This window comes from Scyliorhinus canicula, chromosome 10 (assembly GCF_902713615.1).
Source record: "Scyliorhinus canicula chromosome 10, sScyCan1.1, whole genome shotgun sequence".
Lineage (NCBI taxonomy): Eukaryota > Metazoa > Chordata > Chondrichthyes > Carcharhiniformes > Scyliorhinidae > Scyliorhinus > Scyliorhinus canicula.
Window position 1 is genome coordinate 72,507,208 of NC_052155.1, and position 13,672 is coordinate 72,520,879.

Below are 13,672 nucleotides of genomic sequence, written 5' to 3' on the forward strand. Positions count from 1 at the left end.
TGCCTTGCCCAGTGCTGGATCCTCTCGTGATCCTGATAGTGGTGCATTTTCACAATTATTGCCCCTGGTTGTTCCCCCGCTTTGGTCTTCGGTTGGACTGATCTGTGCACCCTGTCGATCTCCGGCAGATTGGGGAATCTGTCCATCCTGACTGGGTTGCCTAGCATGTGGGTCACATGGCCTGTCGGGTCCCTGCCCTCGATCCCCTCTGGCAGGCCTACGATCTGGATATTCTGGCGTCGGGACGTCCTGAAATAAGAGCATTGATGTACATAATGACATTTATGTGGCCCTATACCAGTTGATCATAAACTCAATGCACTTTCTTTGCATGAAAGCCAAATCTCATACTGTGGGTACCACCCAGATGATCTGGGCCGCCGGATGTTCAGGCTCTGGTCAGGATGGTACCCTGGCTCCCCTAATGCCACCATGGCACTGTCATCCTGGTACTGCCACCTGGAATCCTGACAGTGCCATCTGGGTGCCACCCTGGTAATGCCAGAGTGCCCGAGTGGCATCTTGCCCATGCTGGGGATCGGGCCTGGGTCGCCCCTGCTCTTATGAGGTGAGGTGCGGATAGCTGGAGGGCTCCCTAATTGGTAATATGGGGTGTTGTTGGGGGGGGGGGGGGGGGGGGGGGGCCACAGTGGGGGAGGGAGGGCGAGAGATCCAGACACCATTCTTAAAAATGCGCCCTCATCTCTTCCTGCACTGGCAAGCTGAGCTCATTAGTGAAGGTCTAAGTACACCCTTGGCAGGCCGTTCTTCTCCGAGGTCCGAAAAAGATGCAGAGTTCCATTTGACAGGGAGTCGTCCTCAGCACTGCCAGCGTCAGGAAACACCCTGCGATACGCATCCAAACCACAACTCTTTTTATTGCTATTAAATTGCTCCCGGGATTTAAAAAAAATCTAGTCCACTGCTCCTTTATTCAGATAATACAAATATGTTTAAAGATGCCAAGAAATTTTTCAGAATAGCATAATAGAGAAATCAATACTGTTAAGTGCATGAATAAATTAATCATGGACACCTCTCAATGTCTCGCCCAAGGTCCTTACTTTATATTGTGATGCAAATGATTATCGATGGGCTCTGTTAGACCTATAGCAGTTTTAATATTTTGGATCATTGCTTAAAATTGTGACACGGTTCTGCACCAGCCAGGTGCGCTTTCATTTCCATCTCTGTTTTGCATCCAGCAGAACATTTTTATCAAATATCACCCCTGAGGAAGAATTTCTTGTATTGAACATAATTTAAGACAAATTGAGTTGAGGCAGATAAAGATTGAATCTCATGAAAGTACTTGCAGGGGAAAGAAAATACAATAAATGGCATGAGACCCTTAATTCTGTCAGTTTTAATTTCATGCTCTGCAAAGCACACTAGTAAAATATAGGGCATTTTGACATTTACACAGACCCTGCTGCTTACTGAATGAAGACCATGGCAACTAGTCTGGATTGAGCAATTTGGTGGCAAATGCAGCAGGTTAAACTAGTTTGCTGAAATAATGTTCCCAGGGATTTGAATTTGCGGAATGCCTTTGTATGAAATTACTTTGTTCACGATTTTAACTTTTTAAAAAATCAATTTACATATATTTTAATGTCGTCTAAACGAAACCCAATTCCTCCTCTCTTGACTCCTCTGCTGTTGCTAAATTGTGAAACTGCTTAACCGACATCCGGTACTGGGTTTTGAAAAATTAATTCACAGTTTGTGGGCATCGCTGGCTGGACCAACATTTATTGTCCCTGGCTAATGCCTTGAACTGAGTGGCTGGCTCAGCCATTTCAGAGGCTATTTAAGAGTAAATCACATTGCTGTGGGTCTGGAGTCACATGTAGGCCAGACCAGGTGAGGATGGCAAGTTTCCTTCCCTGAAGGACATTAGTGAACCAGATAAGATTTTATGACAATCAGCAATAGTTTTTATGGTCATTACTTTTAATTCCAGATTATTATTGAATAAAAATTTCACCACATGCCATGATGAGATTCAACCCCTGGCAAATTGACAATACCACTACACCATTGCTTCGCCCGATTAACAGAAATTTCTTTCAATTAAATGTCGGGAATATCGCAAGTATTGGGTGTGATTTTCCAGCTATACCCACCATGGGGATCATCCAATCCTGCCGAAAATCATTGGATGTTTAATCTGGGCCGCCATATCCCCTGTGGCAGATCTGGCCACAGCAAGGCAGGAAAATCCCAACCATTGTCTTCAATCCCTGCTGCAAACTTTTTTCTTTTGCTGGCAACTCCATCCCTATCCTGCCGACTGTCTGAGGTTGAACCGTATCCTTGATGCATTCCTGTCCACAGTGAGTGGCACCTGGCCTGTGATGTGAGGATCCTCTATCCTCATCACCCGACCCAGTCAACAGAGGTACTGCTGGCTGCCATAATTCATGTCAGTGATAGACTCTGTGGCCCCTGTCCTGTTTCCCCCAGTGGGTCCCTTCACTGGGTGGGCTACGTGTTATGCCACCAGCAGGTGGCAACTGGTTGAGTGGTGGAGGTGGTCAACATGTGCTGCCAGTCACCTTCATGCGATTGGGGTGAGCGAGGGAAGTGTGCATTTGCTGGGACCTTAGCTACAATATGATGTGTATGATGTGGGGACTGGGTGTAACACACAATGTATGACAGAGGGCTGGTCAGGTTTTCTGACCGTGAGCAGGATGGATGGGTGCAGGAGCACGGTGAACAGGCAGGGCTTGCAGACAGTTCATGGTGCTGACGGGTGGGCTAGCTGATATAGTCCGTGATGAGGCTTCTACTCTGAGAGGGCTTGTGTGCCAGGGAGGATGCCAAATACCCCGATGCATGTGTCCATTCTTTGGATAAGCGCTGCTATTCCCCTGCTTCTGAGGAGTGCCACCAACAGGTGAGCCAGCGATTGAGCATGGTCATGCCCATCATGTTGATGATACTCCTGGGATCTGAGAGTTTCCAGAGGGGCAGGCTGGGTGAGTTTGCAGATGACCAGAGGCTCTCTGAACATTTAAAGGCACAGTGGGCAGTCAGCAGTGTGAGCAGCCAGGGGCTGGTAGGTAGTGTCATAAGATACATCTATGTATATAATGGAATGCAGACAGGCAGTGATTGACACACAGGATGACCAGTAAGCACACAGAACAGACCAGCCAATCACCAGACAGAACACAGCCACTATAAAGCCAGAGGGCACTAGGGGCGAGATTCTCCGCACTCCCGACGGTGCGGAGAATAGCGTGGCTCGTAAAATTTTACGGCCACGCTGTTCCGACGCCCTCCCGCTATTCTCCCCCCCCCCCCCCCCCCCCCACGCCCAACTCCCGACACGAATCGCTGCCGCCGTTTTTTTACGGCCGGCAGCGATTCACAGCTGATAGATGGGCCGAGTTCCCAGCCCTTTACGGCTGTTTTTACGAACGGCAAACACACCTGGTCTCGCCGTTCGTAAAAACGGCCGTAAACACTCGCATTTTATAACCATGGCACCGATTGGCACGGCAGTACCACGGCCGTGCCAAGGGTGCCATGGGCCCGCGATCGGTGGGCACCGATCGCGGGCAGCGGGCCCGATGCCCGCGCACTATTTGTCCTTCCCCGCCCCGCAGTATCCATTCGCGGGGCGGCTGAGCGGCATCCCGGCCCGCGCATGCGCGGGTTTCGCGGAAATACGCGATGACGTCATCCGCGCATGCGCGAGTTGGAGTCTTCCAATCCGCGCATGCGCGGCTGACGTCATATGACGCGTCAGCCGGCGCTAACTCGGGCAAGCGGGCTTAACGAAATTCGTTAAGCCCGTGATGCCGGAGCTTACGGCGTCGGGCTGCTAGCCCCGACCGGGGACCAGAATCGGTTCCCGGTCGGGAAGGGGGGGGGCTGGCGTCAAACCCGCCCGGGTTTGACGCCAGCCTTACGATTTCTCCCGGTTTGGGAGAATCTCGCCCTAGGTTTCCCGCTCTCTCTGGACCAAGCCACTGAGACAGTCAGAGTTCGTGAGCTAGCCAGTGCAAACACCATGCGGTAGCTAGTAAGTCTGGTCAGGCTAGTACTAGGTCTCCAGTCAAGTCAGTACAGTGTCAACCCACAGTTGAACATGTAATGTAGTTAAGAAGTTAAATAAAATCATGTTGCATCTTATCCAGTGTTGGAGATCTGCCTCTCGCTACACTGCATCAAGTGCAGTCCGCGTCAACCCAGCCTGCCTAACACATCAGGTTGCATCAAGGGTGCACGTTTAAATAACATAGTGCTGCAGTGGAGATCTGAACCACGCCACCCTGATCCCGAGGAGGGCACCTCGAGTACACGGACTTGGAAGTCCAAGTAGCCACCTCCCAGCAACCCTGACAAGTTTAGAGAGTTCTCTTACCTTCTCGCTCCCCTTCAACAGCCATGGCACCAAGGCACCACTTGTTAATACCAATTTACACCCATGTGACTCCCACTTGAGAAGGGTGGGGCATCATGGAGGGGTGGGGCATGCAGTGTTCAAAACCATGTAAATGACAGTTTTGCATTGGGCTGTGGGCGTGGGGCATGAACCTCACTGCAACCGCCCAGCGGGGGATTGGGGCATCGCGTCAGAATCGGCGCTGGACTTTCCTGTCATCACTGCACCAAAATGCTGAAATTTCGTACCTTACAACTTCACTATATAGAATACAGTGGCTCAAGAAGGTTCGCCACCACCTACCATTTGGACTCAAAACGTGAGCTCTTTTCTCCCCCTACAGATGCTGCCAGACTTGCTGATATTTTCCAGCATTTTCTCTTTCACCACCACCTTCTTGACGACAATTAGATATAGGCAGCAACTGCTGGTCTTATCAACCACACATCTGCCCGAAGAATTAAAAATTATTTTGGCTTGGCGGAGAGGCCAGAGCAGCTTCTCTGCACAAGTTTCCAATTAAAATTGTAGTCGTGTCTCTACTGTCATCCGATCCCAATCTGCATGTTTATCGGTGGATCTAACTGTTTTACAATCCATATCCCCCTGCCTGATAAAAAGAGCAGTTTAACATTGTAACCTGCAGGCAGATATCAGGATCAGAGTGGGCACAACATCAGCCACTTTAGCTGCTTGCAGCCTGATTTCCACAGAATTAACATTGGCCTGAATAACTTTATATCTAACTGGGTTTGATTGGAATGTCGCTTTATACTTATCATTGATATTTCACCTAACCTTTTCCACTAGTTCAAATGTACTCCTGGGTGCAGTTGTAGAGATCAAAACAGTTCATTAATATGTATCAGCACATTGCCCTCTTTATTCGAGTTTCTCTTTACACAGTTACAAATATTGCACCAAATTATAAATGACCTTTGTAGCACTAGTTATTCCCATGTGACAAGCACAGGACCTAAGGCTGACTCTTCTACATTTGTTAATATTACATATGTTTGGCTAACAAAGTGAAGGAACTGATACAATTGTACCCTTTTATCTTTCCCACAGGGTGCCTTGCTGTTTGAAAGAGGGGGACGTCGATTTGCAATACCGAATGCCACTTGTTAATCCAGGCCCTGCTTCCATGATTAGTATGTGCTCTTTTTTGCCATCTTCTAAAATAAATTGATTCGCTGCTGATGCAAGTAATGCAATCTTTTACCAGTAATGTCATAGGTTACACGCTCAGAAATATTGACGGTAAGATAATCAGAAATACTTCTGTCGGTTACAATTTTATGTGCAGAAAATTAATCTCTCTGAATCTTTTTCAATAGTACATCGAACCATTGTAGACATGAGGGAGACATGTAGCTAAATGAAACATAATGGATGATTTGTGAATTGATTTCTCAAATTATATGGAAAACATGAATAGAAATTAAAGCTACTAATGGAGAAAAGTGAGCTGACATAGTTGCAAACCAATAAAATAAATATTCATCACATTGTTTAAAACTTTATATTAGAAATGATTATTCAATTAAAATTGTGATTTTCACATGGGCAATGGCAATTGACTGCATTTGCAGAGACACTGGGCAGAATAGCAGAGACTCTGATCTTGTTTAACCATCTTTATTGCCAGGGTAGTCTTGGTCATGGACAAACAGTGCTTCTGCCCTGTTTTGTAACTTAACAGCAGATTTACTTTGCAGCCAGTTGAGATACACCAGCGCTGCACTCTGCACATAGTGTAGGGTTTTCTATTCATGCCATTGAGGTAACAAACCAGACAAAACCTCTTTTTATTGGTAAGTTATTGGTTGCAAGATTGGAAGGAAGTTTTGCTGCAATCATATAGCTTTGGCATGACCACATCTCTTGACAGGATATACTTTCCTTAATGATGGTGCAGCAAAGTTTTACTGGGTTGATCCCTGGGGTGAGAGGGCTCTCATATGAGGAGACGTTGAGTACAAATGGCCTGTATTCCCTGGAGTTCAGAAGTGTGAGAGGTGATCTCATTGAAATGTCTAAAATTCTAGCGAGCTTGATAGGATAAATGCTGAGACTGTTTCCCTGAGCTGGAGAGCCTATAACCAGGGGCCATAGTCTCTGAATAAGCGGTCGATTATTTAGGATTGAGATGAGGAGAAATATCTTCATTCAGAGGGCAATGAATCAGTGGAATTCTCTCCCCAGAGCATATTTGCCGACTATATTCAAGAATGAGATAAATAGACTCCAAAGGGAATCAAGGGACATGGGAATAGGGCAAGGAAGCTAAGGTAGAAGATCAGCCTCGACCTTATGAATAGCGTAGCAGGCCTGCGGGATACTATGTGCTATTCCTGTTCCTATTTCTTATGTTGTGAAGAAGTGGAGAGTTGCAAAGCAAGGCATTGGTGAAATGAAAGCCAGTGCAGGTCAGCAGGCACAGGAATAATAGGTGAGTTGGCCTTGAATTGCATCAGTAGAGTTTTGGATAAGCTCAGTTTTATGAAACATGGAAGGTTGAGTTTGGTTGGCTGAGCACCAGGAGTGACTAATGCACTTAACTATCTGCAGCCAATGCTGCCACAACTGCAGAGCGGAGTGTGAACATTGTTTGATTGACACCTTTATTACCTTGTAATAAGTTAGTTTTTCTTTAGTTTTTCAATGTATGTGTGTTTATCTGCAGAAGGTTAAGGGGCGTGAAGTGGGTAAAGGCTTTTTGGCATTGACGCTATGAATGGCTATGGTTAATTGATGATTTTTGACATTGTAAGCTGAACAATGATTTTCACAGATTTTCAATGCCTCTGCTTATTGTGGCTGGGATTCTCCATTGCGAGTCTGCCCGTTACCTCTGCTCGTGAAGATGAAGAATTTGGCGCTCAGCCAAATCTCCCATTCACTGCAGCGAGACCAGAAAATCCCACTGCCCTGAACGGAAGGAGAATCCTGACCTGCGTCCGTTTCATGAGCATTTCAAAGGCTTACCAGACTTGCCAGCATCTCCATAGTGGATACTGTGAGAGTGGGCATGGAAGATATATAAGGGATGGGGGGGGGGAGGGGGGTGAGGGGAGCATGGAAAGGGCATGGGAGATGCGAAGAAGCACGCAGGGGACATTGGAGATGTGTGTATGGAAGGGGCACGTGGCATTTGAGGAAGCAAGCAGGGGCAGGGGGGGGGGTGGGGGGGTGGGGAGGGGGGGGGTGGGCTTGAGCCCTGACAATCGTGATTAAAACTTGGCTGATGTCCCAGAAAACAGAGGCAGCCATTCTGGCTTGCCAGTCTCTAAATTCACCTGCCTCCGTTGTCACCTCAGAACTGTCTCTGGAAGGCCTGACTCTCTGCCTTCTGGAATTAAAATATCGCGGACAGGAGCTTCCTTAATGGAACCACATTTGTGGAGTCAGAAACTTCCCGCATTCATGTTTGCCGTATCCTTCACGCGAACCCAGCCTTAAATCTTCCAGATCAAGTCATATTAGTTCATTACTGGTAAATCTCCTGGTGCTCATCTCCAACATGTATTTTTAAAAGCTCAGATGAGCATCATCTATGGCACCAGCATGATTGTTTGTTATGTCCTCTGAGTGGGCCTCTGAGTGAGTTTGCCAATTTAGCATTCTTCTTAAATTGTGGACATGTTACCTTTAGCAACTGGAATGAAACACTTATTTTACATTACACCCTCACTGAAAGAGATGAGACTGCCTTCCCATGAGTTGGATCTGGACTCAAACCCAGACAAGATAGTATGTGATCCCTTAGTTCAGCTACATCTCTGTACAGGGGAGAAGCACTGAATAAAATTAAGGTCTTTTCTTTCACTATACTGTCATCTGACAGAATGTCATTAGGTATGAGGCTTTGAATGTCTGGATAAAAGCAAATTACTGCGGATGCTGGAATCTGAAACAAAAGGGAAAATGCTGGAAAATCTCAGCAAGTCTGGCAGCATCTGTAGGGAGAGAAAAGAGCTAACGTTTCGAGTCCGATGACTCTTTGTCAAAGCTAACAGACAGAGAGAGTGGGAAATATTTATACTGTGGAGTGAGAATGAAAGATGAGTCAGAGCCACAGAAACCCAGGGAAACCGCGTGCTAATGGCCACAGATACCAAGGAGAAAGAGTGTTAATGGTAGTCCCCAGAGAGGACAAAAGATGTGAACGGTCAAACAGCAGGGAAACAGCAGCAATGTCTGGGTTGGCTGCGAGGCAATAGCTGAAGGACTCTCTGTTGAGTATAGAGTATATATGAAAAAGAGATGGTCTGCCATGTGTCACGCCAAATACTAAAGAGGATGGAAGCAAAGTTGTTTGATGGAATCACAGTCATAGGCATACTTGAAGAAATTCAGCACATTGTCAAATCTCTCCAGGGTAAGGGTAACACCTTCAGTAACTGGCAGCCAAACTACTTGTTACAGAAGTTGCACATCAGCAAAGACTATTTTTAGTTGAATTATTACCTAAAACCAAATCTCAGAACAAAGTAAATAATTTATCTTTATGCCTGGCGAGTGAGGAAAGAGTAAATAGAAATCTATTTTTCCAAACTCTAGTATGTAGTTCTGAAATTGCACATCAAACTTTGCTAGGATTTCCTCAGCAAGCTTTCTTTTTGCCATAGTCCATTTTTTCGAAGTTGATAACTGTGGATGGATTGGGAGCCATCTGAAGTTTAATTGCTCTCCAATTTTTTCTTGGGGCCCTAATGCCACCTGTTGGGCTTTTTTTTCTTTTGTCTTATTGTATACTTAATTAGCTTTCTAAATACTTAGCTTTCTCAGCTTTTGGCTAAGATCAAGTGCCGTATCAAGCCCAAGATGAAGTGAAATTACTTTTCTTGCCGGCTTGGATCTTGGATGTCTCTCATGTGGATACCATAAATTAGATTCAACCAGAATTTCAATTGGTTTTTGGAGCAAGCAATGAGTTGGATTAAGGGCTTGTCCTGCCCACTCTGTGCAATTGGCTTTGTAACTTAAAGAATTGGGATGTGATTCTGCCGTCCACACGCACCCTCGCCAGCAACGGGATCCTCCATTCGAACAGCCGGCCAATTGCATTTCCCATTGTGGGCAACCCGTGCCATCGGGAAACCCGCGGCCATGGGTACGCTGCCGGCGGAGCGGAGGATCCTGCCGACGGAAAATTCCGTAATTGGTCTTTCCTGATCTGCAAGCTGGCAACCAAGAGCTGTGTTGTGTGAATACCTTTCCACGTGAATCCTTCTGTACTACTTTAAAACGCTACTCATTAAAATCTTAGTCTTTATGTTTTTACTTCAGCCAATGTCACTCACTATTGGTTTTATTAGTCAAAGTTAAATTATGATAATTTCCAACCACTGAAATATTATGAATCTGTCAGACTGATATCAACATAAGTTGAAATCTTTTCACTAGACTATCAATTGTTTCAAACTTATGTCACTCCGCAGGATTTTATTTTCAAACAGCAAAAGCATTGAAAGGAATTTGTAAATCACGAACAAAATCTTGCACAAACACTCTGATTCCCTGAAAACTGCACAGCAGTAAAGGATTAACTGTATTAGAGATTAATGGTGACATATTATTAATCTTATTATTGCTTCTATTTTAATATCACAGAGTCAAATGACAGCCCACTTCTTGAATTTAAGCTGTGTACCTTAAATAAGAGGTGAATGTTGCAAAACTATATGAAAATTTGTACAAAGACTTTGCACCATGACATAACATAGCTGAATGGAAATTACTGATGTTAATTATTTCATGTTTGTCAATCTTTCAAAAACTCCTCACAGAAGCAGAACAGTCATGCCTGAAGCATCTGACAGCAGAATTAGTCATTTTATATTTCCTGGTGTTCGCAATAAAACCGATATTTTGAACAGACAGACAGCAAAGATGTTCACCCGTTTTAATGCAATGACTTATTTATTTATCCTAAATTATCACTGGCTAGGAAAAACATTTTGAGCACAAAAATTCCATCCAGACAGGAATTGTACAGATCACAGTCGGAGACTTGCACAAATCACAGTCGGGGACTTACACGGATCAGAGTCGGGGACTTACACAGTTCAGAGTTGGGGACTTACACAGATCACTGTCAGGGACTTGCACAGATCACAGTCAGGATCTTGAAAATCAATAGGAACTTGGTCCCTCTTGGAGCAGCAATGTCAATCATCCGTTAAACAACCCCTCCCCACACACACACACACACACACACACACACACCCTGCCTTTCATGTCATATGTCAGGTGTGACTGGGGGAGTTCACAGGTTAGGCTGTGAGTTCTGCCAAGTACACCCAACGTGGTTTCAGGTGCTGATGTGAGCCTCAGAAGTCTGAGGAAATATTGTTAACCCTCAGCAGCAGTGGGCAGCCTGCTTGAAGACATCTTGAAGATTCTTCTGTTTCAATGGAACTGATTGTTTCTTTCCAGAAAACCAGTTGGTGAAGGATGATACGAGAGCCCATCTTTACTTAGTCTTACATTAATTAATAGAATTAAACATTACATGAATACACCTCTTAACTCAACAATACTGCAGTTTCAACAAATATTTTGCTATGTACTGGAGTATAATCCCAGTTAATGCCTGCAGTAAATACAATTCATAACAGACTCTGATCTCAACATATTTAAAACAGTATTTTTAGTAGGTGATTCACTTTCAATTAATAATATTCATATTGGTAATAGAAGCTGGGATTTAGTTTTAGCAATCCTCCCGACTGAAGAACCAGTGGAAGCCCTGTGTCGCTTCTGTGGGGGACGCCCAATACTATTTAAGTGCCCTCAGGCACTTAACTGGCCAGCTTTGGACCCCCCATGCAATCAAGCCCCGAATAGTGCAGAAATCCTGCCCTGAGAGCTATCAAGGCCAAAAAGAGTCCTTCAGCTCTCCATTGCTGGCTGTACCACGAGAAACAGTGGGTGCTGCCAGTAATGCTCTGAGGTTCTTCTGAGGATTGCTGCTGGATTTCTCAACACAGGTGACTGGGGAGGAATAGAGAGCAAGGGAGTCTTGAGATAAGATAGTGTATGGCCTTCAGCGGCCCACTCCCTTCCCACTACCAGGTCCCTCAATCGGCAATGGAGTGTCTGTCAATGATGGGATTCTCCCTATGAGGCCCCACGCAAACCTGACAGGCCTTTAGGAGACACAAAAGAGCGTTTTAAATCCCTAAACTACCGCTGAATTCTGGTAGGCTCAGATAATTGGTGACCAGTGGCTCATTAAGAGCTAACTGACATCCTGCCGGCAGGCGGACTCCCACGTCAGGCCTTTTCCCAACACAATCTAAATTAGGGCTAATTTTCCTGACACCGGTAATTCAATGTGACTGCTTCCACTTGATTCTTCTGGCTCCCTTGTCATCATGCCTGCTCTGGCGGACGCAAATAAATACCACCCACAGTATCAACCATTTTCATTGGCTGTATGATTAAAATGTTTCAGAATTTAAGAGGCCTGACAACAACTCTGTCCTGTCATCAAAGCTTTTTTTTCCAATTAAGGGGCAATTTAGCGTGGCCAATGCACCTACCCTGTACATCTTTGGGTTTGTGGGAGTGAGACCCACACACAGTGACCTGGGGTCGGGATCGAACCCAGGTCCTCAGCGTCGTGAGGCAGCACTGCTAACAATTGCATTACCATACCCTGTTCTGTCATCAAAGTTAACCTTAACTTTAATTTCTCGAACTCCCTTGCAAAAATTCAGCAATTTCTAATTGGGGACATCAGTTACATTTGGCTTCCTATTGAGATTTAATGACAGTAGCGCTGATTTTATGTACCACAGCTATGAATCTACCACCACGAAAATCGCATTGAGGTTCATGTTCAATTTCCAAAAGATCTCTGTCGCCAAAGTAACAGAGAGGGTTTCATCACCTTTAATCTGTTCTTGCTTATGTATAATTACTGTATTGTTCCTATTGGTAATATGAAAATATCAGTATACATATATAGTACAGTTCCGAACATGCGTTGAATTAGTTTAGTGAGTGGTAAACTTGTCATGTAAACCAGCTGGTTACATTGTTTTCTTTAGATCAATGTCTCAGATTTTTCCCCCACATCTTTTTTTGAAGATGAAATAACCAGTAAGACTGTGGCATAGCAACACAAAGGTTAGAAGATGCATGATTTAGGACCAGACCAATTCCAAACTTTGTTTAGTATTACCAGTTTACTCTAATTCTAAATTATACAGAAACCTCATTGTTCACTTTTTCCTGAATTGTAACGTATGCAGGGTTATTTTAAGAACATAAAGCTAATGTGACCTGAAATGGATCATTTTGACTTGCTGTTCAAATATCTGAATTTTGCACAGTTGAGATAATTTCCTTTAGATTAGCTTATTCTTCACGGATATGATATTGGAAAGACAATACTCCAGAGGTGTCTGAATTGTGTCTTTATTTTGGCACACAAAGGTTGAGTGATGGTGTTGTAAATCATAGGAGTCATTAAATGGTAAGTAACCTGAAGTCAGGAATTCCATTCTTACCATGGTTGATTCAGTTTTGAATATCGTTTTACAATATTAAAATATTTATGTGGAGCTGAAAGGTATCGCCCTCTCATTGGAACGCCAATGAACAGTGCAATTGGATTATGAACATAATTTACTTTGAAAATTCTTAACCAATTAAGATAATTAGTTGCCTTGTAACACAAGAAGTAAGTTCTTCTCAATGATTAAGCTTAACATTACATTATGTAACAGGAGCCTATTTTGAAACAACAGCTGTTATTGTATCAAGACCAGTCAATGGAGGTAAGCCTGTACCGGCTGAAGTTATTAACCTTCTCAACCTTGCCCCTCGCCTGAGGTGTGGTGATCCTCAGGTTAAATCGCCACCAGTCAGCTCTCCCCCCTCAAAATGGAAAGCAGCCTATGGTCATCTGGGACTATGGCAACTTTACCTTTACCCCAGTAGGCACTGCTAGGCTCAGAATGGCATATTCTGATGTATCGAAGTGTAACTTTGTGCAATATCTTTCAACCTTTTTGCCCGGAACCCATTTTTGCCAATCGGCCATCCTTCGGGACCCACACCAGCCGACCTTCGTGAGCCAGGCCGGCCGACTACTGCGACCCATCATTTTCACTTCCCCTTAATGTGAGAGATGAGCTTGTTTGGTACTCATGATGTTGCTTTGTTATTCAATGCTACATTTCTGCTAATGATCTCAGCTGATGATTTAAGATCTCACTGTAGCCGTTGAAAAAAATCAAGAGGTTTGTCCTC

At 44.7% G+C, this 13,672-nt stretch overlaps 1 protein-coding gene across 11 annotated transcripts in view; it reads left to right on the plus strand.

The window, feature by feature from the left end:
- Positions 1-13,672, plus strand: part of dlgap1a (discs, large (Drosophila) homolog-associated protein 1a) — a 1,116,163-nt gene that overhangs the window by 165,915 nt on the left and 936,576 nt on the right. For 9 of the 11 annotated variants that reach the window (XM_038809179.1, XM_038809173.1, XM_038809169.1 and 6 more), the window contains exon 2: positions 5,474-5,556. The gene's annotated coding sequence lies outside the window, so the exon portion shown is untranslated. Of the gene's footprint in view, positions 1-5,473; positions 5,666-13,672 lie in introns of all 11 variants that reach the window. The other 2 variants (XM_038809170.1, XM_038809172.1) reach the window with 1 other exon arrangement.